The sequence below is a fragment of the Lissotriton vulgaris genome, chromosome 7, assembly GCF_964263255.1.
Source record: "Lissotriton vulgaris chromosome 7, aLisVul1.2, whole genome shotgun sequence".
In the NCBI taxonomy this organism is placed as follows: Eukaryota; Metazoa; Chordata; class Amphibia; order Caudata; family Salamandridae; genus Lissotriton; species Lissotriton vulgaris.
The window spans coordinates 1,581,711,753-1,581,739,364 of NC_141695.1; the positions used below are offsets into that span (position 1 = coordinate 1,581,711,753).

At 43.5% G+C, this 27,612-nt stretch overlaps 1 long non-coding RNA gene across 1 annotated transcript; it reads right to left on the minus strand.

Annotated features, from left to right (window-relative positions):
* Positions 1-24,111: 24,111 nt before the first annotated feature.
* On the minus strand, positions 24,112-26,987 carry LOC147706031 (uncharacterized). Its single transcript, XR_015297346.1, has 3 exons — positions 26,909-26,987; positions 25,171-25,317; positions 24,112-24,196 (listed from the first exon to the last, which is right to left on the minus strand). It is a non-coding gene; the product is annotated as an uncharacterized LOC147706031 (long non-coding RNA).
* Positions 26,988-27,612: the final 625 nt, after the last annotated feature.

The window sequence follows — 27,612 nt, forward strand, 5'->3', positions numbered from 1 at the left end:
AAATGTTAAATTTGTATTTATTTAACTATGCAGGTTTAAACTGTAAATCAGAGTTGTCAGACAGACTAAGTTAGCTCATGTACCTATCTACACTAATTTTTTCAGACCCTACTTGGTAGTCAGCTTGTCCTGGAAAGTTAGGCAAGTGACACAATTGCAGAGATGAGGATCCAACATGTCATAGCTTATCACATTAAAGTTTATTATCAGAACTTATGCAAGACGTAGCACCGAATCTCAAATGACTCCATCCAGCCTCCTAATAATCCCCTTCAAAGTGCTGCATTCAAAGAACACCACTGACAGAACTTACAATATCACATTCTATTCATAACACACACTGAGTTAGCTGGCGAGTTATGAGATACAACAAAATAATGGGGCATATTACCAAGGGCCTTATCGCCGCTTTAGCAGGAATTTTTCCTGCTAAAGCGGCGATAATTTAATCGCCCTATTACCTAGCTGTCGCTAACACCAGTTACCGACAGCTTTAGGGAGATAGCGATCATCTTGGGGCCCACTTTGCATGTCAGCGATAATTATCGCTAATGACATGCAAAGTGGGCGTGCCAAGATGTTAGCGACTGGAAACAGTCGCTAACATCGCTATGTCCTATTATCTACTTTTGGAAATATTCGCGCTAAGCGCGAATATCTCCAAAAGCTAACGCCTGCCAAAAGCAGTTCTTAGCCATGTTATCCAATGGTAGGTGGATAACATGGCTAACAGCATTGTCAGGATAATGCATGATTATCGCTGATTTTCCAGCAATATTCATGCATTTCGCAGGATCGCTTTTGAGATAAACCTTGATAATATCAAGGCATCTCAGCGGTAAAAATCGTCGGTGTGTGGCGATATAATTTTCCAGCTAACCAAGCAATAGCGATAATTATCGCTATTGCTTGGTAATATGCCCAAATGTTGTTATTTTTACTAATAATGTGACGTTATTCCTGAAACTCAGAACTGACTTGTTTATATTTTTATCATTACTACCTTTGCCAATGTTTGTGAGGCAGATTTTTCATTTTTTTTGCTCTTGAACAATTCCCTGGAAATGTATGTTTATTTAAACACATTTTACTTTCTCCTTCAGGATGTTCAGGAGTCCACATTTCCAAGGCCTGGCTGCAGAAGATAAGTTTCAGTTTTAGTGTACAAGAAACCAGTTTGTAAAATGAAATCATAGAATACCAAAATATCACCCTCCTATGCAGACTGTAGTGTCTTCCTCAGCGCTGGAGCATGCGAATAGATTACACCACACACATAATCTTCGGTTGAACATGTCTTTATTCTCCAACATTCATTCACGCTCTGCCCATTACATCATACTTTCTAAAACCACATCTAACACCTCCCCTGCTTAACCCATGGTTCCTGTTCAGAATCTAACCAGAATCACAAGTGTCCTAGTGCATACAACATCAATATGCTACATCTCCCCCTTTTTTAAATAAAAAAGCGGCAGAAATCAATTGAAATCACATCTCCCCATTCAGACTATTAGGAGCTGAAACTTGTCTGCTGGCTCAGGTGACCTGAGGAGATTGAAATTCACCCCTTTCAGGGGCTGGCGAGTGTCGAAGTAGGTGTTTAAAGTGTGATGTGTCCTGAGTGATGGATTTTCCAGGATGATGTGCTGTCACCATGTGTCCCTTGCATGCCACAACCTGTAAAGGATCAGTGCCAAAAAAGGTGTCTGTCTTTCATTTCTGTCTCTGATTTACCAGTACCCAGTCTCCTTTGTCAAAGACTGCTTCCTGGGTATTGCAGCACTGATCAGAATACACTTTCATTTTACTCTTATGAGTATCGTTGGTGTTACAAAGTTTGTCAGTATTCACTGATCAATCCGATGTCTATTGAGATAGTTTTTTTCTGATGGCTCTCCCAAACAACAAAGCAGCTGGTCTCTTACCAGTTGTGGAGTGAGGAGTTGATCGATAGGCCAGAGGGCCTGGCACATATATTGATTCAAGTCAACCCCTTCGGTGGATGCTCGTTGAATTACCCCCTTGAGGATGGCAACACATCTTTTGATTACACCATTGGCTTGAGGCCAGAGGGGTGTACTCCTTTGGTGTTTGACGTAAGTGGAACAAGAAAAGATTTGAACTCCCTTTCTATGACATTTTCATGAGTTGTTGAAAACAGTGTTTCCACCAAAGAAAAACTTGACTATTCTTCTATGACTACCATGAGATGCTTTCGATCTCCTAATGGTCTGAAAAAGTCAACTGCAACTCTCTCCCAGGTATGGGCAGGAAGGTCAGACATGGTCACAGGGTGCAGCATCACCTTGGTGGACAGGCAATTGCATATGTGCCATGCTTTCAATTCTTTTTCTACTTGCTCATCCAGCTGCAGGACCCACACTCTGTCTCTCAATAATCTCTTGGTGGCTACAATGCCACGGTATCCTTCATAGGCCATCTCATTGACACGCTGCCTGAGATTCTCAGGTATAAGGATTCTTGAGCCTCCCAGTATTAGTAAGTCTTGTGTGACGGCTAACTCGCCCTGTACATTTTTTAACTTTCGGAATTCAGTACCTTCAGCGAGAGGCTATTAGGGTTGTCTCCATGATTGTGTCTCAATTAGTTCCTTGACGATAGTAATGTCTTTGTCCGTGTTGTTGACAGCAATGATTTTGTTCACAAACAGATACGCTGGTGTGCTGGACCTCACAATAAAATGTAGATATTCTTTCGCAATCCAGGATGTTGCACTATGACGATGTAGCGGCACTCGTGAAAAGTAATCTGCTGGGATCTGATCCCTCCAAGTTTTTGCACAATTTCTTAGCTGTACTCTTACAGTCTCATCCCCCACCTTTTGATGCGAGTGGGCATCTTAACCTTCGAGTTTCCAAAAATAGCAAGCAAAACCTGGTGGGTCGTGATGACAGTAAATCATTTTCCATAGAGGAATACATGAACATTTTTGCAGGCCCACACCACAGCCAGGCTCTCATTCCCTGGCTGAGAGTGAGAAAGTTCTTTTAGACAGGCTTTCACTGGCATAGGCCACAATGTGTCTCTGAGCATTCTGATGGCCATTGTGTTGAGCAAGATTTGCCCTCAGCTCCACTGGGCTTGCATTTATTGTGACTTCGATGTGCAGCTGGGGGCCGATGTAGGCTATTCCAGTTGCATTCCTTATTGCTTGTTTTAATACTTTGATCACAATCAAGCGACCACTGAAAAGGAACATTTTGCTTTGTCAACTCTCTCAATGTGGTGAAGTTACAAATATATCCAGAGGAATTACTGGCCATGCCGAGAAAGAAGCACAGCATGGTAACTGTTAGAAATTGGGTCTCTAGTTGGCAGAGGTATGTACCTTGTCCAAGTAGGGACCACAATCCTAGTCGGTGTAAGCTAGATCCACATTAAAATATAACCTGTGCCCACCCTGTGATAGCTTTTCACAGAGCAGTCAGGCTTATCTAAAGAGGCAATGTGCAAAATATTTGTGCAACATACACACCTTAGCTCATTGAAAACAGCACAAAAATACTCCACACAGATTTAGAACAATAGATAATATTTTTGTAAATAAAACAAGACCAAAATGAAAAAAATCCAATAAATAGAACTGGAGTTATTAATTTTTAAAGAATTAATCAAAAAGCAGTGCTTATAAGTCAACAGGGCAAAGCGGTGACTTGAGGTCGCACTGGCAAATTCAAAGTTCAATCCGAGTGCGATGGAGGGCAGGCCGTCTACAGGACCCACGTTGGTCCCACTGAGAGAGTACTTTGAATGGAACAAGTGTAGACATTGAAAACTCGATGCAGGGAGATGAGGAGGCTCTGCTTCGTTGCCATTCCCACTATGGAGGCGAAGTGTCAGCATCGATCCACTCAGTTAATGAAGACTTCAGTATCAAAACCCTTTGCTGCATCTTGGATGAGCCACACTATCCATCATCATCGAGCCACCTAGTCTGTTGAGACGATGTCATCGATCAGCTCCTTTGTCGGCGTTGAAGAACAGTGCTTCAGTTCAGATCGGTGCAAAGTCATTGGTGCATCAATTTTGATGGTTCTGGACAGCAGAAGCCACGTTTCAAGGGCCTGTACTGGATTACCACAACTTAGAAAGCAGATCTCGCAGATGGCATAGTCCAGGTGCTGTTTCAGAGGTGAAAAAGTCCTTTGACTCTAAGATTTCAAAACAGAGGACAAGTCAGCAAGCCCCTGGAGCCACTCTGGGTTTAAGTAAGATGGGTCCAGTCCTTGTCCTCAGCAGGGCAGAGATCAGGAAGAAGCAGGGCCACTCAAAAAAGCAGAAAGCAGTTCCTTCAGAGCATAGGTCAAGTAAAGTGGCAATCCTTTTAGCACAGCAGTCTTTACTCCTAGCAGAGTTCTTCACTGGTCCAGTAGTGTACTGTCTTAGTAGGGTCGGAGCCCCAGGACTTATACCTAAGTGTGCCTTTGAAGTGGGGGTGACTTCAATGCAGGCTCTTGATGTCCACAGGTCCCCTTTCATCCCAGCCCTGTCTACCAGGCTATCTTTGGGGGACAATCTGCAATTTTTGTGGGGAACAGGACGCTGCCTAGTCAGGTGGAGGTGTCAGCTCCTCCTTCCTCTTCCTGCCCAGGAAGAGCTGTCAGAATGCAAATGAATGCAGATGGGTTCTCATTCCCACACACACTTCCTGTGTTTGTGGGTGTGTCGAAGGAATGCATAATGTGTAGCTGTCACCCATCCCAGATGCATATTTGAAGCAGGCTGCAAGGCACACAGAGCAGTAAGAGCAGAGAAATGGCCACTTTCTAAAAGTGGCAATTCTAAAACAGCATTGTTAAGTCCAACTTTACCGGTAAAGAGAATTTAGCATTACAATTTCGAAGATATGACACATGAGGAATTACAGCTTTTAAGTGTTTTTAGGAATTGAGAGGAATAGACCTCACAAATGTAGCATTGTGTCACTACCAAGCATAAAAAACTTAAAAGTGCATGTCCTACCTTTTAGTTAAACAGCACACTACCTTTAGCGCTACCTAGGACATACCTTTGGGATGACATGTGTAATAAAAGAAGAGTTTAAGGATTGGCAAGTGTTTTTAAATGCCAAGTCGAAGTGGAAGTAAACTGCACACAGGCCTTGCAATGGCAGGCTTAAGGCAGGTTTGAAAGGCTACTTGTGTTGATGGCACAATAGGCACTGCAGAGCCACTGGTGCATTTAGATTATAGGCCCTGTAAATATGGCATAGCACTTTAAAAGGGACTTATAGGTAAACTAAATATGTTAATCATATATACACTAATGTCACCATGTTAGGGGGAAGCACATGAATTGTTGCAATGGTTAGCAGTGGTAAAGTACTCAGAGTCCTAAGGCCAACACACTGATACAGCAAAGAGAGAAGGTAAGCAGGAAAAACGTTTGGGGGAAGACCACCCCAATTATGACACATTTAACAGTAACATCTTTGTCGGGGAAGTGGGTGACAGTGCTTGCACCTTATTTGGATCTGGAGTCATTGCCCCATCAGGGAATATGTGCCCAAAATCTTGAGTTTGGTTCTGTAAAAGACAGATTTCACTGCATTAAAAGTGAGACCTGCATCAGCAAGTAACTGGCACACTTGAGTGAGGGTTTTATTGTCTTCTTCTAAGGTTCTTTCAAAGACCAGTATGTTGTCACTGTAATTGAAAGCATGTGTCACAGGTCGGATTATTCTACAGATAACATTTTGAAATATTTCAGCAGCCGAAGACACTTTACAACTCTTGTATTTGAACAAACCAACATGAATTGAAAAAGTGGTAATATACCTGCAGGTCTCTTCTATCTTAAGTTGGTGGTGGCCTTTGTTAAGGTCAAGATGGGAAAATACTTTAGCTCTCTTCAGTTGCATTATCTTGTCCGCTATGTGAGGAAGAGGGTGTCTCTTCTGCTCAATGGCTATGTTTGGCTGCCGCGTATCAAAACAAAGGCTCCACTACTGTCCTTTTCCATCACCACTACTGTTATATTAATATTGGTACCCTGATATTGGTCTAAGGAACATCGTACACTTTCCCTACATCATCTCTCTGTCTCTCCAAATAAGTAGTTGGCCTAACGGCTAGGGTGCTCGACCTCGGACCTGGGGATCTAGGTTCGAGTCTCAGTAACGACGCAAAAAGCTCCTGTAATTCTGGGCAAATCATGTAATCTCCCCGTGCCTAAAATGAATGTGTGTCCTGATGTAACGTAACTGGTGCTATGTAAAGCGCTCTGATACCCGATTCGGTTCAGATCTAGTTTGTGCTATATAAAACTCTGCAAAAAAATAGAACAGACTGCCTTGTAAAGACATAATGCCTTATAAGGACTGTAGCCTTTTATGGACTAAATCTTTCACCTAGTTCCATGCAGAGGGTGTTTTTTTCCAATCGATATTGCTAAGACGTCATCCATAGCACATATGAATTATTTATGAGTACACTCTACAGGAGATCCACTTCACCTCTCCCATCGATGCATAAGGTTTAATCCCCAACATCATCCTCATACTGAACAATGTGGAACATACGCACATAGACTGTATAAATATAGCACCTCTTGCTATCAGTAGTCAGGAGTGAATCAAGACTTCAAGGCTGACGCACTGACCAGATACGCTGCCACTCTGGCATGCCATCGCTCCAGCTGACAGTGGTCTGATGATCCCTTGCGGGGTGTCCAGCTCAAGTCCAGGATGAAGTCCTACACTCTCACTCTCACTATTCAGGTATGGGGGCTCGGCTAAAGCCTGGTGGGATTCTTGGCTCTTAGACTTAGGTTCTTAGACTTAGGCTCTTTAGCACCTACTCACATGCTGAGTAAACACTTGGGTACATCTAGACAAGCATCTTAGGAGTATGCACTACATTTTATAAATGCATTTCATATTCAGTATGTGTTCATGACTATTGTAAAATGGTAGAACAATATTTTTTCTTTTTTTTCACTGTAATGCTGGTTCTATGTCTATGCTACTGTGTTACAGTTGTAGCAGCACACAAATTCTTATTGTAAACATGCTCAACTGTTTCTTCTGTGTCTCTCTCGGAGAGCAAAACAAGCAAGCATGATTGACTGGGTGAAAGTAGTATATTGTTTCCATGAGTCTGAGGTTATTATGTTCTGAAGTTGCAAAAACAAATCTCTCTGATAACTGCAGATTCTAGTAGCACTGCAAGCTAGCAAATGTGAAAACATAGGCAGACATATCCGGTCGGAGTGTACCGACTCAGTCTACCACTAAGCCCACAGTATATGTTATCCGTAGGTTCTGCATGATAGGGTACTATCAGAACTACACTACATGGCGCCCAATGTAGTCTAATGGAACCCAACGGGTCAAACATGGTTTGCCCAACATGGTAAATACATGGCAGACAACAGTAGAATCTGAGTAGCTCACTCGTGCCTATTCTCAGAGACCTTACTTACAAAACCCAGAGACATCTGGGGTAGGTGGGAAACAACTCAGCCACAGCTAAGAAGGGGAGATATCCTAAGTATTGGCTGTTGGTTAATCAAGCTTTAAAGGAAATATTCCCAAAAAGTTGTGCATAAAACCTTTTCTAAATTTCCTTGGACAGTTATTCTGTGTCTTAAACACAATGTCTGTAGAGAACGGAAATTTAAACCCACTAGAGCAACCTCTTCCCGATGATGAGGAAGATGCAGATGGAATACATATTGCACCCAAAGTAAGACACACTATTGCAGTTAAACTTCTCAAACATGGGTTATCTACGAGAGGAGGTGTAGCAATATTCGTGATAGAGGCACACAAAGATTTCAAAACAGAGGTATTCTACTCATGGGTTATATTCCCAGAAGCAGATGCTGTAACAAAAACCTTTCATTATTACAAACATGAAGAAGTTCCAGTGGCATACACTTTGTTTGAGGAGATTGAGATTCCGCTTACCTTCCAGGAACATATTTTCAGGTTCAATGGCGCCCTACGCCACATAAGAACGAGAGCAAGGCATGGTCCTTTAGGAAGACCAGGAGCAACATGGCTGATATTAGCGACCTATGCACCTCATCCAGACATTGACACAATGCCACGTGATGAACTACTTGTCCAATTCAAAGAGTTGATAAAACTCTACAGAAACATGATACACTTTGTCTTAAGGACACTAGCAGTCCAACCTACAGTAATTACACCTACTGCAGCTCTTACACAGAGCACTATTATTCCACAAACATTACACAAGGTAATGGGCAAAGTGCCCACAAAACGTGAACAAATTCCTTTCTGGGTAGCTCCGAAAATAACCCAGTTAGAAGCAGTATTCCCAAACACAATATCATGTGAAAAACACAGAATGTGAACAATCTATTTGCCAATGGGGATTACACCACAGTTAAAGGATTGCACCTCTTGGGGTACAGTCTTTGCTGCCATATATACCAGAACTCATGGTTTTCCTTCATTAGCAGTAATAACAGATGTATTAAGACAAACACAAACTTACTATGGAGCACAACCTACCCTAAACTTAGGGATGGTGTTATTAAATAACTACGACCTGGTATCAGCCATAATACTCGCTAATATTAAAGGGGAAGCAGCATTAGTGCCAATCCGCCAATGCGCAAGGGAGGTCGGCCCATTAACTCAGGAGGCTGAACTACCCAAAATAATTGAAACTATGCAGAAATAGGCAGAGATAGTTTGGGGGGAAGAGTTTTAAAACCTAAACTACATGGCAGTCCTGAAAAGGACACTTCTAAGCAGACAACTTCTTCTTCTAAAAAGAAGTGGGATAATAAAAAAGAAAACTCTAAAGACAAAAGATCACAATCCCGAGGTAGATCTCCTCCACAGGAGCCCACTGAAAAGAGGTACAACCTTAGGAATGGATATAACATTAGGAAACCTGACAGGTATCAGGATACTGATACACGTTCCTCTTGTTCCTTTCAGGGCTCGAAGAAAAGCTCTGAAAGGGAAGGACGGTCAGAAAAAAGAGAGGAGCTCACACAGTCCAGAGACAAGCAGCGCGCTCAAGACTTTACTTCTAAAAAAGAAGAAAAGCAAAATCCAAAACTCAATTTAAGAAAAAGAAAGTTGCTGGTCTGAAAATCAGACATGCCCCGAATTCTGAGGACAGAACTTCTGAACGGGGAATGGGCTCTGACGATGCTAGACAGTGCGGCAGAAGTAACAATAGCTCACCTGAACCTGAAGGAACTTCTGGTGACAGTGGAGTTGAATGACTACATCACGTGGAAACACCAGACACCGGGGTGAGCGTCCCACATAAGTTACATGAAATAAAACTTTGGTTGGAGGGAGACAAGCCCAGAAAAGTAAAAGCTCTTTTTTGGAAGAACTTTTTATCTGGTTATGACAATATGTTAGTAGAACAAGATTGGCCACCTGCATTCGTTATGGAGTGCTCCAGGGGAGAAAGTATAATTTTTCCTGCATTTTCCAACTATGTTCCCGTTCACGTTAAACATGCATATGCGCAGGAGTGGACAGTAGCCCAAGCTCCAGCATTGTACAAAAATCACGCATGGTGGGATGAGAACTCAACCTACCAAGTGATCCTGTTAAAATTATCACCTAATGCTCTGAGGAAATATCCAATAAAGCAAGAAGCTAAAAAACTGGTCAGGGAGATCTTAGATCAACTTCAAAACCAGGGGGCAATTGAAAAATGTACCTCTCCAATGAACAATCCTTTGTTTCCTGTTGCTAAACCGGACAATACATATCATCCAGTTTTAGATCACAGACAATTAAACTCATCCACAAAGACATTTTCTGTCCAAAATGCACATGGCACTGCATTAATGAATACCATTGTGCACCAAAAATACAAAACCACACTTGATATCTCAAATTGATTTTTCTGCCAAAATACACCTCCGACAGCAGGTATCTGACCGCATTCAGTGTGTGTGACAGTTTTGTCATCAAGCACAAGGGTATAAAAATAGCCCGGGTGAAGACAAACAGTATCATGTTTCTGTAGAGTTTTATCAACTCTTTGAATTGGACACGTAGTTCATCACGTGGCATTGTGTCAATGTCTGGATGTGGGGCATAGGTCGCTAATATCAGCCATGTTGCTCCTGGTCTTCCTAAAGGACCATGCCTTGCTCTTGTTCTTATGTGGGGTAGGGCGCCATTGAACCTGAAAATATGTTCCTGGAAGGTAAGTGGAATCTCAATCTCCTCAAACAAAGTGTATGCCACTGGAACTTCTTCATGTTTGTAATAATGAAAAGTTTTTGTTACAGCATCTGCTTCTGGGAATATAACCCATGAGTAGAATACCTCTGTTTTGAAATCTTTGTGTGCCTCTATCACGAATATTGCTACACCTCCTCTCATAGATAACCCATGTTTGAGTAGTTTAACTGTAATAGTGTGTCTTATTTTGGGTGCAATATGTATTCCATCTGCATCTTCCTCATCATCGGAAAGTGGTTACTCTAGTGGGTTTAAATTTCCGTTCTCTACAGACATCGTGTTTAAGACACAGAATAACTGTCCAAGGAAATTTAGAAAAGTTTTATGCACAACTTTTTGGGAATATTTCAAGCTTGATTAACCAACAGCCAATTACTTTTTCATGAGTTTTTGAAAACAGTGTTTCCACCAAAGGAAAACTTGACTATTCTCCTATGACTACCATGAGATGCTGTCGATCTCCTAATGGTCTGAAAAAGACAACTGCAACTCTCTCCCAAGTATGGGCAGGAAGGTCAGACATGGTCACAGGGTGCAGCATCACCTTGGTGGACAGGCAATTGAATATGTGCCATGCTTTAAAATTTTTCCACTTGCTCATCCAGCTGCAGGACCCACACTCTGTCTCTCAATAATCTCTTGGTGGCTACAATGCCACAGTGTCCTTCATAGGCCATCTCAATGACACGCTGCCTGAGATTCTCAGGTATAAAGATTCATGAGTCTCCCAGTATTAGTAGTTCTTGTGTGACTGCTAACTCACCCTGTACATTTTTGAACTTTTGGAATTCAGTACCTTCAGCCAGAGGCTATTAGGTTTGTCTCCATGATTGTGTCTCAATTAGTTCCCTGACGATAGTCATGTCTTTGTCTGTGTTGTTGATAGCAATGATTTTGTTCACAAACAGATCGCTGGTGTGCTGGACCTCACAATAAAATGTAAATATTCTTTCGCAATCCAGGATGTTGCACTATGACGATGTAGCGGCACTCGTGAAAAGTAATCTACTGGGATCTGATCCCTCCAAGTTTTTGCACAATTTCCTAGCTGTACTCTTACAGCCTCATCCCCCACCTTTCAATGCGAGTGGGCATCTTAACCTTCGGGTTTCCAGAAATAGCAAGCAAAACCTGGTGGGTCGTGATGACAGTAAATCGTTTTTCAAAGAGGAATACATGAACATTTTTGCAGGCCCACACCACAGCCAGGCTCTCATTCCCTGGCTGAGAGTGGGAAAGTTCTTTTAGACAGGCTTTCACTGGCATAGGCCACAATGTGTCTCTGAGCATTCTGATGGCCATTGTGTTGAGCAAGATTTTCCCTCAGCCCCACTGGGGTTGCATTTATTGTGACTTCGATGTGCAGCTGGGGGCCGATGTAGGCTATTCCAGTTGCATTCCTTATTGCTTGTTTTAATACTTTGATCATAATCAAGGGACCACTGAAAAGGAACATTTTGCTTTGTCAACTCTCTCAATGTGGTGAAGTTACAAATATATCCAGAGGAATTACTGGCCATGCCGAGAAATAATCACAGCATGGTAACTGTTAGAAATTGGGTCTCTAGTTGGCAGAGGTATGTACCTTGTCCAAGTAGGGACCACAATCCTAGTCGGGGTAAGCTAGATCCACACTAAAATATAACCTGTGCACTCATGTTCTGTTTGTGCTCCCATTGTCTTTCCACTGTTTGGCTGACAGGGTATGTCTGTTTCTGTTGCGGTTCTGTGTGTGTTCCTGTGGTGTTTGTGTGTTGTTTTTGGGCAGGCATCTGTTCAGGCTTCCCTGTTCTTGTGTTGAAGACAGAAAAGGTGGCACAATTAAACATAAAATGTTATGGGATCAGGTAGCTGAATTGAAATCCGATCTAACAAGGATTCACGTTATCCATACACTGAGTCATCAATGTGATGGCGTTCACGTTGAAGGGAATTCATTGGCTGATGAAGCCGCAAAGGGGGCTGTTCGCATGGCTTCTGTATCTGCGCTGTCTCGTTCAAAAATGAGACTAGACGGAGAAATAATGATAGCTGTCAAATCATCGCGCAAAGGCAGCACAGCAGTACCTAAAACATTTCCAATCAAATACTCCTACAAGTTAGATGCAAAACACATTCCATATGCTCAGATTCCTGGAGTGGGGGATAGGATAATACCAAATATGGATCGTAGGCAAGGTTTAATGTAACCCTGGGCGAAGAACTACGCTCCGTTTGCGGAGTTTTGGCAACTCCGCGTTCCGCGGAGTTCGCGTAGCTGCCGATAACTCCGCTATCCGGTGCGGAGCGTAGTTGTCGCGCGCTAAATAACATTGTCGCGCGCTAAATAACATTATCGCGTGCGCAGCAATGGCTTACCTTGGTTCTGCGTTCGCTTTTCCCGGTCGCGTCTGCCACCATGTTTGTAAACCCTCCCGTGCGACTGTGCGAACGCGATAACGTCATTGGAAGTGCGATAAAGCCATAAGGACGCGCGAGTATGTTTGTTGGTAAGATCGAGTTGCCGAACACGCAGAACCTGCAATCTTGCACAGAATAACTCGCGAGCATGTTAAAAGTTAAACCATAATAATAAATTACCATTTTGGTTAGCAAACAAGTGAAAAACCCCTCAAAGTTGTACCTTTGGATGTATTTTTGGGGGGAAGGAGTCCTCTTTCTGTTTCTACTCTATTTTTGAATATTAAGGAGGAAGGGCTCTGGAGTTTACAACTTCCTGTTCCTGTCCACCAGGCTCCTCCCAGTGCTTTGTCCATGAGGTGGTCACTTTCATTTGGATTTTGAGCTGGCAGGATCACTTTATGTGTGTGTTGGCTGCATTACTGCTTTTTTTGGATTTTACTGAGGACTTTTGGATTTTGAATTCTCTTTTTCAAGTAAGTTCAGTAATGTATGAGTGAGTATGATGTTGTAGACTTGTGTTTGTTTGATTTTAAATTTTTTAACTACAGTATTCATTCCTTGATTTAAATTATTGATGGGTGCCTATACTTTTATGAGGTCCCAACTTGTATTTCTTTTTAAATTTCATCCAGGCTACATAGAGAGGTACCCATGGGTAAAATCATAATTCTGTGTTTAAATTTTTATTCAAGTTTGTAAACAAACATCATGGCTGGCATTGGATTATGGTCATCATTATGCAATAGCAATGTCTGCTGTGGAATTTCTGTTTGTGTAATTTAAAAGTTTTTTATTTTTTTAAGCCAATAGCTGACCCTAGTACTCCATGTAGTTAGTGTGTAGGCATGTTTGAGTTCATTGTAATAACTTTCTGTGGTTGGCCTGGCCATGTGTTGTTGGCGGCCATTTTATGTTTCCCAGCCACTTTGCTCTTGCCATAGGCCTCCAAACTTGTGGCCGACTCTGCCAGTAGGCCAGAGGTACTAGTCATAGGGTCATGAAAGGTAATCAACTGTTTTTCTGGTGTACCTCTAATTAGAAAATCATGGATGGACTGGTTTGATTTAGAAAATCTTATGTTTATGTGTGGGGTATGTCAGGTTTTGGGTGTCTGTCAATTTCTGCCATTAGGTAACCCTAGGAATACAGCTCGGGTAGTTTTGGTAACGTCGCACCGAGTGAGAACGCGACCTTACCTTTTTTGTCTTGTTCGGGCGCTCAATGTACTGGCTCGGGAACGCGATAACGACTTTTCTCTCGATTCGCGTTGCCGAACACGCCGATTTTGCATTCTCGCGAACAATATGTCCCGAGTTGCATAAAAGTTCCTCGAAAATGTTTAATGTGTCCCCTGTGCTACAAAAAAGTCCTCATTTATGTGTTATTTGGTTGTAGTTTTGTCTTCCTGGAGCATGGGCCACTCCCAGTTCCTTTCTGTCCTCTATGTAATGATTTCTTGTTTATGGTTGGGTTGACCAATTTGGGGGGTGGTGTGTCCATTTTGTGAAGCTAAGCATTGTCCCTTTGGCATAGGCATTTATTGTCTGTCTTCTCTTTCTTTTCATGTAGTGGTGAGGGCCATTTTGTGTGTACTTACTTCCTTTGTGAAGATTCTGCTATGTTGTTGTTGGTGGGCAGGCCATGTGGTGGCGGCCATTTTGTGTATGCTTCCTTTGTGACTGATTTTGCCATGTGGTGGAGGCCATTTTGGGTGCATCCTTTTTCCATGTTGTTTTTGGGTGTCCCTGTCCTCCTGGCCCTATGGAGGCGGCCATTTTCTGTGTCCTTCCCTGGTTCTCTTCTTTTGCCATAGCCATCCAAGGCTTTTGTAGGTAGTACTACTCACAGCCATAGGTGCATTCAAGTTAATCAACTATTTTTGTGGTGTAACTTTAATTACACCGTGTATGGCTTTGGATTGCTTCACATTTTTTGTAATGGTGGTACTTTCAGCTTTTGGTTGCTTGTGTGTAGCTAATATGGCACTCCCTGCCAGTCGGTAACCCTAGGAATACTGCTCGCGTACTTTTGGTAACGTCGCACCGTGTGAGAACGCGACCTTACCTTTTTTGTCTTGTTTGCGCGCTCAATGTACTGGCTCGGGAACGCGATAACGACTTTTCACTCGATTCGCGTTGCCGAACACGCCGATTTTGCATTCTCGCGAACAATATGTCCCGAGTTGCATAAAAGTTCCTCGAAAATGTTTAATGTGTCCCCTGTGCTACAAAAAGTCCTCATTTATGTGTTATTTGGTTGTAGTTTTGTCTTGCTGGAGCATGGGCCACTCCCAGTTCCTTTCTGTCCTCTATGTACTGATTTCTTGTTTATGGTTGGGGTGACCAATTTGGGCGGTGGTGTGTCCATTTTGTGAAGCTAAGCATTGTCCCTTTGGCATAGGCATTTATTGTCTGTCTTCTCTTTCTTTTCATGTAGTGGTGAGGGCCATTTTGTGTGTACTTACTTCCTTTGTGATGATTCTGCTATGTTGTTGTTGGTGGGCAGGCCATGTGGTGGCGGCCATTTTGTGTATGCTTCCTTTGTGACTGATTTTGCCATGTTGTTGGTGGCCATGCCATGTGGTGGAGGTCATTTTGGGTGCATCCTTTTTCCATGTTGTTTTTGGGTGTCCCTGTCCTCCTGGCCCTATGGAGGCGGCCATTTTCTGTGTCCTTCCCTGGTTCTCTTCTTTTGCCATAGCCATCCAAGGCTTTTGTAGGTACTACTACTCACAGCCATAGGTGCATTCAAGTTAATCAACTATTTTTGTGGTGTAACTTTAATTACACCGTGTATGGCTTTGGATTGCTTCACATTTTTTGTAATGGTGGTACTTTCAGCTTTTGGTTACTTGTGTGTAGCTAATATGGCACTCCCTGCCAGTAGGTAACCCTAGGAATACTGCTCGCGTACTTTTGGTAACGTCGCACCGTGTGAGAACGCGACCTTACCTTTTTTGTCTTGTTTGCGCGCTCAATGTACTGGCTCGGGAACGCGATAACGACTTTTCACTCGATTCGCGTTGCCGAACACGCCGATTTTGCATTCTCGCGAACAATATGTCCCGAGTTGCATAAAAGTTCCTCGAAAATGTTTAATGTGTCCCCTGTGCTACAAAAAGTCCTCATTTATGTGTTATTTGGTTGTAGTTTTGTCTTGCTGGAGCATGGGCCACTCCCAGTTCCTTTCTGTCCTCTATGTAATGACTTCTTGTTCATGGTTGGGGTGACCAATTTGGGCGGTGGTGTGTCCATTTTGTGAAGCTAAGCATTGTCCCTTTGGCATAGGCATTTATTGTCTGTCTTCTCTTTCTTTTCATGTAGTGGTGAGGGCCATTTTGTGTGTACTTACTTCCTTTGTGATGATTCTGCTATGTTGTTGTTGGTGGGCAGGCCATGTGGTGGCGGCCATTTTGTGTATGCTTCCTTTGTGACTGATTTTGCCATGTTGTTGGTGGCCATGCCATGTGGTGGAGGCCATTTTGGGTGCATCCTTTTTCCATGTTGTTTTTGGGTGTCCCTGTCCTCCTGGCCCTATGGAGGCGGCCATTTTCTGTGTCCTTCCCTGGTTCTCTTCTTTTGCCATAGCCATCCAAGGCTTTTGTAGGTACTACTACTCACAGCCATAGGTGCATTCAAGTTAATCAACTATTTTTGTGGTGTAACTTTAATTACACCGTGTATGGCTTTGGATTGCTTCACATTTTTTGTAATGGTGGTACTTTCAGCTTTTGGTTGCTTGTGTGTAGCTAATATGGCACTCCCTGCCAGTAGGTAACCCTAGGAATGCTGCTCGCGTACTTTTGGTAACGTTGCACCGCGTGAGAACGCGACCTTACCTTTTTTGTCTTGTTGGCGCGCTCAATGTACTGGCTCGGGAACGCGATAACGACTTTTCACTCGATTCGCGTTGCCGAACACGCCGATTTTGCATTCTCGCGAACAATATGTCCCGAGTTGCATAAAAGTTCCTCGAAAATGTTTAATGTGTCCCCTGTGCTACAAAAAGTCCTCATTTATGTGTTATTTGGTTGTAGTTTTGTCTTCCTGGACAGGCCATGTGGTGGCGGCCATTTTGTAGGTACTTTCTTTGTGCATTCATCATTGGCCTCCCTGCTTTTGGTCTGATCTGATAGTAGGCCAGAGTCCCAGAGGTGGTAGTTACTAGTTAGCGGGGCTGCCTTATGTAGCTGTTTCTATTTGGTCTATTTAATTACCATCATTACGGCATGTGTGTATGCCATTGCATTTCCAAGTTTGTTGTCTGGGCAGGGGGGTAGGTAACTTTTTTGTGTGTGTAATAATTTTATGGCTTGTATGTTTTTTTGCAGTGAAGTTTTACAAACTCTTAGCCATGGGGTATTTTGATTTTCCTTGCATTAACCTGTCATGACTCATGTGTAGCTGGCATCCTCCTTTTTCTGTCCATATTGGTATATGATAGGCCTGCTTGACTTTATTATTGGTTCTTTCTGGACTTCATGTGGCTGGGAGCTGTGGTGCTCGTAGTATTAGTCTTCTTTTTTGTGTTTTATACATTGGCCTGTGTGTCTTTCAATTGTTCATGTGTTGGCTTACTGCTTGTTTGACTGACGTGTTCTGTCTTCTTTGCTTGTAGGTGCACAGAAAAAGACTGAGGAGGTGCTGGCTGTTTTCATCCATCGCCCGTTCAACTGCCAGACGGACGTCCTTCAATTGTACGCCACGTGTGGTGTGTGACTCATCTGACCACACATCTCTGCAATTTGTGCTACTGAGTGCTGCTGTGTGCTGACATCAGAAGAAGATGGGCCCTAAGAGAGCAGGTACTAGGTCCTCCACCACCAAGAAAGTTGCTGAGAAGAAGGTACAGAAGAAGGAAGTGTCACTCAAGGCTGGTATGGACCCCCAAACCTTTTTTGGGCCCTCAAAACGTACGCCTGCAGCAGCGGTGTCCGTGGTGCAAGCTGGAGCCAGCACATCCGCATTAGCGGGGGCAAGCCACCAACCCAGGGCCAAGCACATGAGGGTCGAAGAGGTAGCCGGCCTAGTGTTACAAAGCAGTGATACTGAGCCTGAACTTAACTTATCGCTGTCTCAAAGTAGCACACAATCCACGCAAGATGAAAGTGCTCAACAACCGCCGCCAGCAGTAGATGTTCAACAACCACAACCACTTCCCGCAATAGTTGTTGAAAAACCACAACCACCGCCCGCAATAGTTGTTCAACAACAACAACCAAATCCCACAATAGTAGTTGTTGAAGAACCACAGCACGCTATAGTACTTCCTCAAGAACAACAACCACCGTCTCCGCACGCAATAGTGGAAGTTGTTCCTCCCGATGTCGGGGCAGTTCAGGAAGTAGAGCCTCATTCCGAGCAAGAAGAAGAGGAAGCCACTTCTGGAGGTGATCTACTGTCTTTAAATTTACGAAAGGAAAGGAGGGTTAGTGGCAGTGCATCGAGTTCTTCGCATAGCATCCCTTCAGATGACCTTGATAAGGAATGGCATCCACGACGAAGAACTGAGTATTCAAAGGAGAGACATCCTAAGACCAGGCTGGGAAAAAGGAAGGATCCGTCAAGGCTTGAACTTCCGGAGTTCGATGTAGGTGAGCAGGATACTGATGGTGATAAAGACGGGTCTGACACTGACAATGTCATCATCACAAGCGTTATTCCTGGTGCACAGGATGTAGAGACCAGCATTTTCACCCTATCCAGAAGGGCTGCGATTAGAGATGAGCAGGTAGCACGTGTAACTCCTACACACTCAGCGCCCAAAGTAACACCAGCTCCCATTTTTGCATCAGCGAAGGCCCGGCAGCGTGCGACATCCAGCGCAAGCGCCACCTCAACAGAAGGAGGTAGTGGCAGTACTAGTACTGAACTGTCACACAGGGAAATTCAACAAAAAGGCTCCAGTTCATCCGGCATTGGAAGTGGGTCCTCCTCTTCCTATGGCAGGAGACAAAAGTTTAGCTCCCCAGTCTGGGATTTTTTTACGGTTCACCCACATCAGGAGAACATTGCTATATGCACCATTTGTCACACCAATGTTAGTCGTGGTAAGATTGGTACAAACTATGGTACTGGAGGCCCAACGACCCATATGAAAAAAACACACACAATTCAATGGGAGAACCACCTTGCAAGCTTGAAAGATGTAAGCACTGGTGTTGGTGGGGAGGATACAGTACTACAAGGTCCACTCATGGAAGAAGAGGGAGACGATGACCTTCTATCTGGGAGTGGTACACAAATGAGCCCTGTCGCCAGCACTGGAGTGGTGCAGTCCAAATCCTCAGCATCAGCAACTTCTCAGTGGCACCAGAGTCAGCCGGAGACACCAAGGGCAAGGAGTGAAAAGTCTGCGTTGAAAGGTGGTCCGTCTAGCAGAACAGAAAGAATTACCAAGCAGCTTACCATTACTGGCATGTTTAGGCAGGAGGGAAAGTACGAGCGGAACCACCCAACAGCACGTTTGTACAATGCGAAACTTGCAAAAATGTTGGCACTCAACCTTCTCCCATTTTCATTTGTTGAGGCAGTGGGATTTCGGCAATTAGTGGCAACACTCGCCCCAAAATGGGACGTTCCCAGTCGCTACTATTTTGCAAGAGTTGCTATTCCAGCACTACACCACGACGTGCTGGGATTGATTGGGAAAGCCTTACAACAGAGTGTTGTCCATTGTATCCACCTGACAACCGACATGTGGAGCAGTCGCGAAGCCACAGCAGATTACATGTGCATCACCGCACACTGGATCTCTTTTGCAGGTGTGAAAGACAAGTTAACATCAGGCCTTCTTGACGTTGCTGGGATTTTCAATGACACTCGCAAACATGCAACTGTAGCCATGTTTGGTATGGAGAAAAATCATACTGCTGACAACATTTTGTCTGACTTTAACAGCAAGGTCTTTGAATGGCTGAAACCAAGAGGCCTTAAGATTGGTTTTGTTGCCACCGACAATGGCAGTAATGTAGTGAGGGCAATGAAAGATGGACAGTATTTCAGGGTACCCTGTTTGGCACACTGCATTAACTTAGTCGTGCAAGACTTTCTGAAAAATGAACTCCAAGTCAGCACCATACTGACCATCTGCAGAAGAATATGCACGCATTTTAACCATTCTTTCAAAGCGCGGAAGCTGCTACGCGTCATTCAGCGGGAGCATAATTTGCCAGTCAAAGCACTGATCCAGGAGGTCCCAACACGTTGGAACTCGACTTATTTCATGCTTGAGCGTCTCTTTGAGCAGTACATACCACTGAATGCTTATGTAATGTCAAGAAGATTAGTGGATCCTACTGTTAATCTTAAAAGCCTGACCGTTGAGATGTGGCAGTGGGACATCATTAAATGCTTGACAGAGATGCTACAACCTTTTGAGGTGTTCACACGTGCAGTTAGCAGGGAGGACTGTACTATGGGCCAAGCCATCCCATTGTTGTACATGCTCGAGCAACAGCTGAAGGAGGTCTGTGAAACATACGAAGGTGACGAAGAAAAAGTTGATGCATGTACCTTGGCCAAGGCCTTACGCAACAGCTTATCTGTAAATGCAAGGCTTAAAATGATTGTGTCAGATCCAAATTACATAACTGCAACAATCTTGGATCCACGGTACAAATTGTTTGTCAGCAGTAGCGCAGTCATTCCTTTTTCAGATGGGGATGTTGCCAATTACAAAAGTTCCATAGCTGTGGAAGCTAATGATTTCGAAACTGAACGGCTGTTACTTAAAGGCCTGACAGTGCCAGCCCAGGACAGTCAAAGTACTCCAGGCCATCCTCCTGAGGCAACTCAGGCAAGTTCATCAGAGCATGAGAGCGGTGTGTCCGCTTCCCAGCAGGCACCAACAGTACCAAAAGCAGCACCTACACGATCTGATTCAGCAGACACAACCAAAAGCATAACTGCTTTTTTTCTACAGAAGGGGATGGGTAAGTCCGTTGCTGTTGCAAAGGGGAAAGAGGAGCAGCAAAGCCGAGCACCAATGAACACTGAGCGGATGGTTCAGGCCTATCTGGATGACACAACAGAGGTGTTCATGGAGCAAAGCCCATTGGTCTATTGGTATGAAAGAAGGAGACAGTGGCCAGTGCTGAGGCAGGCTGGCGATAAAGTATTTGGCTTGTCCTGTAGCCAGTGTCGCCTCTGAGCGGGTTTTCAGTGCTGCTGGTGCCATTGTGACATCGAAAAGGACCAGTCTCTCCCCCAAAAGCGACGAGAGGCTGACAATGATAAAAATGAATCAACACTTCATACCACCAGACTATACTGTACGTGAATCAGAGCAGGATGAAGAAAGCGAGCCCGAAGAATTCATCACTGCTGGGTTACATGACCTACTGCTGTCCGGACCCACAGAGTTTGAGGACGAGCACCTCTTCCCTGACCAATAGGCTGTTAAATTGTGACTTTTTCCCTTCTTTTATTTGTGTTATTTATTTTCTTATTAAAAATGACTTTCTGGTGCAAAACTGCTAATCTTAAAATAAAAAGCTCAACCAAATCCATCCCCACCACTCATTCTTTTAATGTACCTACTGGAGATGCACACCTGTACATTTATTTTCGCTGTATCTTTTTTAGTTACCTCCTGGAGTTGCACGCCTGTGCATTTATGTTCCATGTTGACTGCACTCCTCAGAGTCTTGCTCCATCTTCTTGACTCCCACTCAAGTCAATACAATTCCATCTTGGCAGCCATACATTTGATGTTGTAGATGGAGTATAGTACAATAACAATAATGTAGCCTCTAACAGTCCCTCCATAACAAGTGAACCGTACATGACTACAGCCATCCTCTATTTCATTTGAAATCTGCAACTCATAATAACTGCCTTGCTGAGTCTTACTCTTAAGGCTACCACCTCTGTCTGCAGGCATTCAGAGACGACTCTTCTGTGTCAAAAGAAACTTGAGCAGGCATCCACAACTGAAGCCAACTTGTTGTGATGACTCGCATTACAAAGGCTCGGCAGCATCTGTGATCAATCTTCTGACAGTGAAAGAGAAGAGCAAAACAGGTATAAAAATGAATGATGCCATGCATTGCATTGGATGTATTTTTTTGCTGACTCTGAGCTAATGTGCATGGAGTTGAAGTATACTAGTAACTTCAGTTCAGACTCACGTGATAGCCAATTTTTCCATGTTATTTACTAATAATAGAAATTATTTACGCACTTGTGTTATTACTACTACAGATGCAGTCAGGACTTAATTTATCGTAGTCACTCACTACAGACTGAGTTGCTGATGATAATGATGGTGACCACCATATCTTTGCTGTCAGGCAGTTGGATCTGAGCTGATTGATGCACGATGTTTCTTGGAGTGGAATACAAGGTAATAAATAAATACAAATAAGAGGCACAGCACAGTAGACCCAGGCTACTACATGTTTGTGCACAGTGCTGTGGTAGAGTACAATAGTGGTATGATTGATGACTGAGAATGACGCATTGATTTTGTTGATTAATTTTGTAAATGCTAGGTTGCTTTTTCAATTTCATTCACCTTTCTGTGGCTCTGAAATTTTTAGGGAAATGCAGTTTGTATAACGGGCAAACCTGTGTCGTCGTGGGCCTGTTGTTGTGTGCTGGCTCCTGTCTTTTTTTGTACTTCTAGATTAAAAATGATATGCAACTAGTAGACTTATACAAATTGTATCCAAGCCGCCTCAGTCTGAAAGTCCTCTCATACGACTACTCCTCTTGTATTGTTTTTTTTATCTTCACTGTATTACAATTTGTTTAGGTCATTCACATTCTTTTGTATTTGCCTTTTCTTTTTCAGGCTGGACGTCTTTCACCCACTGCTTTATAGTATGAGCATCAACTCTCACCCTTACCACAAATCCTCATCATCAAGCAATTGGATTGCGGGAAACCAAGAATGATATTCAGCGTGTCCTTTTCTTACGTCCATTGCTTACAATCATTGGCTAGCGGATCAACATCATAAATCATCGTCTTCATTGTTTTGCTTTTGTTGTCTCCAATCTCCATGCGTACTGTTTTTCTTTCTCAAACCTTTCCCAAAACCCCCGTACCCATCCATTAAACAAACCCTAACCCTCTTCCCCCGGGCTGCGTGGTTACATTGAGGTGTGATGTTTCTTACATTAAATATACACCAACAATTTGATCACGCGCTTGCTGGGGCAGATGTGGTCAAAGCAACAATAGTGAAATGTCAACAAGGCATGGCCAGGATCTTCTGCGGCTTCCCAACTCAAGCTCTGTGTATAACGCCAAATAATTTACCATTAACATCAAACAACGAATGCATCTAATGAATTGGCGTAATTTTTTGGGTTTAAAGTGTAAAGCATTATGATTTAGAAAAGTTTGACGTTGCCGTGAGTACTACAAGTAAAGTTGAACTTCTTCTTACCTTCTCTTGCACTTAGTTTCCAGTCCCCAAAACCATTGTTTTGTTTCAGTTTAGCAGTTGCAATATTGGGTCACCCATGCAATGTACTGTACTTACTTATACTACCCCCACATTGTCTGTCACGCAAATGACTGCCTCTTTCTTTTTGTCTCTAAATGCTACTGGCAGGGTTTGTCTACTACTATCACAGAAGTTCTGATTCTGAACCACAGATTCTTCGCCATTGTCTTGGAAATCAAATGCAGCCCTTGCAGTGCCACACTTCATGATAAATCATCATCATCTCATCAGCAATCACAGGTAAGATAAGTTTGCAGTGAGGTATAACGCAAGACAGACTGGTCATTCTTCTAATACTACAAATATAACTCGGTGAGGGTTTACTGCATCTATCTGTTTGCCTGTTAAAGATGTGGGCAATATATTTTATTATTAAAAAGCACTGTCCGCCGACCTGCATGGCCAAATTAAACCTTGCGAGGTTGCACAACGTACATTATTTGGTGAAACACTTCCCCCTCCAACCCCACAAGAAACGCAAATGAACTTCAAATGTTTTCTTTTGAACATAACTTTGTGTCTCATTTATTTTTAACATAATGTAATATATAACTAAAGATACAAAAATAAAATATATATAAATCCTACACCACAGCTGTCCCTACCCGCCTCCCCTAACCCCAACCAAATTCCCACGCTCAATGTCATGTAAAAAAAAAGTAAAAACCCAACACCCAATTCCCACCCACCAACAAAAGGATTGAAAAAGGGGCAAACAGGGTCCATCTCATAGCCGGCGGGCTTTTAAGTGTTGATCCACCAGGATCTTTACACGCTCCTCTATTTGTCTTTTAGTCTGACTGCTTTGAGCCTCCAGCCTGGCTACCCGGAGGAGAATTTTTCGCTGGAACTGGCGGCACCTACATTGGCAGCCTTGTTGTTGTGGGGGGGTGGACGATGCGGGGAAAATCTGGCGGCGGGCGGCTGCCTGACCACGCCGATGTACTCCTGCAGGCTTGGGGGCCGGGGCATTGGAAGAGGCAGCAGCTGCTGCTGCCGCCTCCTCCTCCTCCTCCTCGGCCTGAGCCACCAGCCGGCGGTAGGCCTCAACGATGGCCTGCAGTTTCCGCTGACGGGCCCGGACTGCCAGCTCCTTCCTCGTTGGTTTAGAAGGAGTAACTATAAAGAAAGAGACAGAATTGTTGTAATCAAAAATCCCAGCAAATCAAGAACACAAAATGGATCCAACACATAGTGGGCGGCACAGTACAGTAGCAATAGCAAGCAAGTTGAGTACCTAAAATGTTGTTTTATCTATCTTGAACATTCTACGCCTTATATACTTCATTTGTCTGCCTTTTTGGCACGGCATTATGCCTGCCCTAGTAACATAGCATGGGTGTACTTCAACGGTCACATACGAACACCTGTCTTTTTCATATCTCGTTTTTTTATATCATATACTCTGTGCTTCCGGGAAAAGTGACAGTCTCCAACTAACATTAATTAACAGAGGCCAGCTAGTACTAGTAAATGTCTACTCTAGAGACTATCATTCTTTATATCGCCAACAAACGTTAGGTGGTTTGTGTTTCACCAGCAACAACCCGGAATGCATCCAGTCGTCCCCTCCTTCCCTTGCCTTTGGGTTTAACCAAAACACCGCTGCCAACACTAGTATCCACTATCCACTAACCACCGATATTGGATGTGTCTCCCACCCACGCAGGCAGCTGTGTTTTCCCCTTTCTATGCTTCCACAACAACCCACGCATCCAACTGCTCTCAAACACCTGCATTGCTGATTCCAAAGTATCCTTCTATATTATATGATTGGAGCTTTTTCCTTGCTCCTTTCATCATACTTAAAATCAATCTCATGTTAGTCCATCGCGGTCATGTAATGTTGTGGATAAGACTTTTTTAGTCTGCCACCAACCTTTCACAGCTGAGTTGTAGTCACATAGAAGAGGCCTGTATAACTTATTTTATCAATTCTCGCCGGTGGTAATGCTTTTGCTAAGCTTGGTAATGACAAGGGTGGCGTCATATATTGTCCAGTAGAACTTCAAGTTCATTATAAATATCAGAGTACAGTGAGGAAGTTTTCCCCACCCACCAAGTAATGCGGATCACTATTGAATGTAACTTACCATCGCCCACCGTTGTTGTCTCCTCCCCCGCTGCTGCCGGTGCTGCTGTAGGTGCCTCTGGTGGTCCTCCATTCCCCTCCGGGATCGCCTCTGCTGCCGCCGTTGCAGCGCCGCTGCCCCCGTCGGCACTGGTGGATGGTACCGGTTCTGCAAAAATAAAAATAAGTAATTAAGTACACCTTTTTAGATGGATGCACAGCCCCCATTGTACTTGTTCGCCAAGAACGGAGTTCTGCAAAACAGTTAAGTACAACGTAATCAGTAGTAGTCCACATTGCCTAGTACAGCAGAGTAAGTAACACACTACACATATTAGCATTTATTTGGTATGGTATGGTACCCAAGCTCATCTCATTTACTGCTACTCTAGTCTAGTCCTTGGAAAGTTAGACTGAACCATGTAACCTAACCAGTTTGTACATCAATGACATGTCTACAGTTTTGCGCATGCTACCTCACAGCTTGTTGCGCAGTACGAGAAGACGCCTTTGAGGCCACATGATAGTTCAAAGCATACACCTGAAGAGTTTGGAAAATAGAAAGGCCCGTATTTACTTTTTGAATGTGGATTGTGGAATCGAGTTTCCTTACAGCCTCAGGTTACACCTTTTTTTTAGCATGACAGCTAAAAAGTTGAATAAATGTATGTAATGTTTTCATACTGTCTAACGTGCACCACTTTTGTCATTATCTTTCGGCAGATGAGAAGATTTCCTTCTACGAAGCAAAGATTTCCAGAGCTTACCAAAAAGAGGCATATGCAACCAGTATACGTTCAATGGTGAGGGGTCTCCAACATTTCCCACATTTCCCTATCGTGCACTGGTAGCTGTACAAATGCAGATTACTTTTTATTCAGCCTTTTTTAACTCTTGATTTTTTCTGGTGGCCCTGCCCTTGACGCATTTCACAGAACAACTTAAAAACATTGATGTTACTTACTTAGTTACTTCTAACAAAATAAAGGTTTTGAAGTACCACATTGACTCGGAAGTATATTTTCAGTGTCTGTTGTCTTGTAGACTTACACGAGAGAGTGAGCAAAAGGGGGTTACTTAGGTTATGGATTGTGTAATAAAAGCATTTGGCATCTTCATATTGGGGTTCAGGAAAGGGGTAATTGAATAATTGACCAATGACTGAGCCCATATAGGTTGTCGTTCATTGAATTGTGGGTTCCTCTGAGTTCTGTGACTGAGGTGTAAGACTGTAAGTAAGTAAGGTCCAACCTGCCTATCAACAACAACATCCAATTTTGGGGTGCATACATAGTTATGTATGTGACTGCATAGAAGAATACCCGCAAGAATAGTAGTGGTATTCATTACTAACGCTTACAAAATAGTAGACCAACATCTGGATGCATACTTGGTTGGTGTCAATTGGCAAAGAAGAGACATTACAGAGGAAAAAGCATAAGACAGGAGTGGACCCTGTGCCTTCCGCTATTCGATCACAGATTTTTTGAAAAGATTGATACCTTAACTAAAGAGTGGGCAACAGGGCAAGCTTACCTACAGACAGTCTAGTAGTAGCACAGAGAGTCATAAGAGAGGCTCTTTCAAGAAACAGAAAGGCAGGGACAGATAGTAATACCCAAAATTTAGAAAACATAAAACAAAAACAAGCATTTGTCAAAATTTAGTTAGGTGAAATGTCATTAATCGGTTGGAAAAAAAGCTCCGTTAGAAAGTTAGGGAAATATCATTGTTCCAAAAGAAAACACTGTTGGACTTACTAGGGACAGCAGCAGGATCCTCAGTAGAGGAGCTCTGTGCCTGTGGTTCTTCGCGTTCACCCGCCGACTCGGTCCCAGTCTTCTGCTTGCCCCTTGCTTCTGTGGTTCATGTAAGAAATAATAATAAAGAAAGAGGAAAACATTGAGTGCTGTGAAACATAGACCGATTTACAAAAGGGGGTGGTGATGAACAGAGTGTCTGAATTGAGCAGACCACTCTTACCCAGTCCAAAGATCAGGGCTTGATCCATCACCGTTATTTATCTCACTGCCCCATCCCAGCTCAGAACCTGGCTATATGCAAATCAGTCTGTCCCTGGCCCAGTGCATCATGGGAACAGGGCAGACTAAACTACCAAGCCAATTCTTTACCAGAAAGGAGCCAAGCTACCGGGGACCGGTTTCTGGCATTTCAGCCTCTTCGGCCCGGCTTGCTTGAATCCTGATGGAGCAGTGAGAAAGGGACTCATGTCTGAGTATACCCTGCCACACCTATAGTGGCCAAAATCGATTTACAAAAGGGGGTGGTGATGAACAGAGTGTCTGAATTGAGCAGACCACTCTTACCCAGTCCAAAGATCAGGGCTTGATCCATCACCGTTATTTATCTCACTGCCCCATCCCAGCTCAGAACCTGGCTATATGCAAATCAGTCTGTCCCTGGCCCAGTGCATCATGGGAACAGGGCAGACTAAACTACCAAG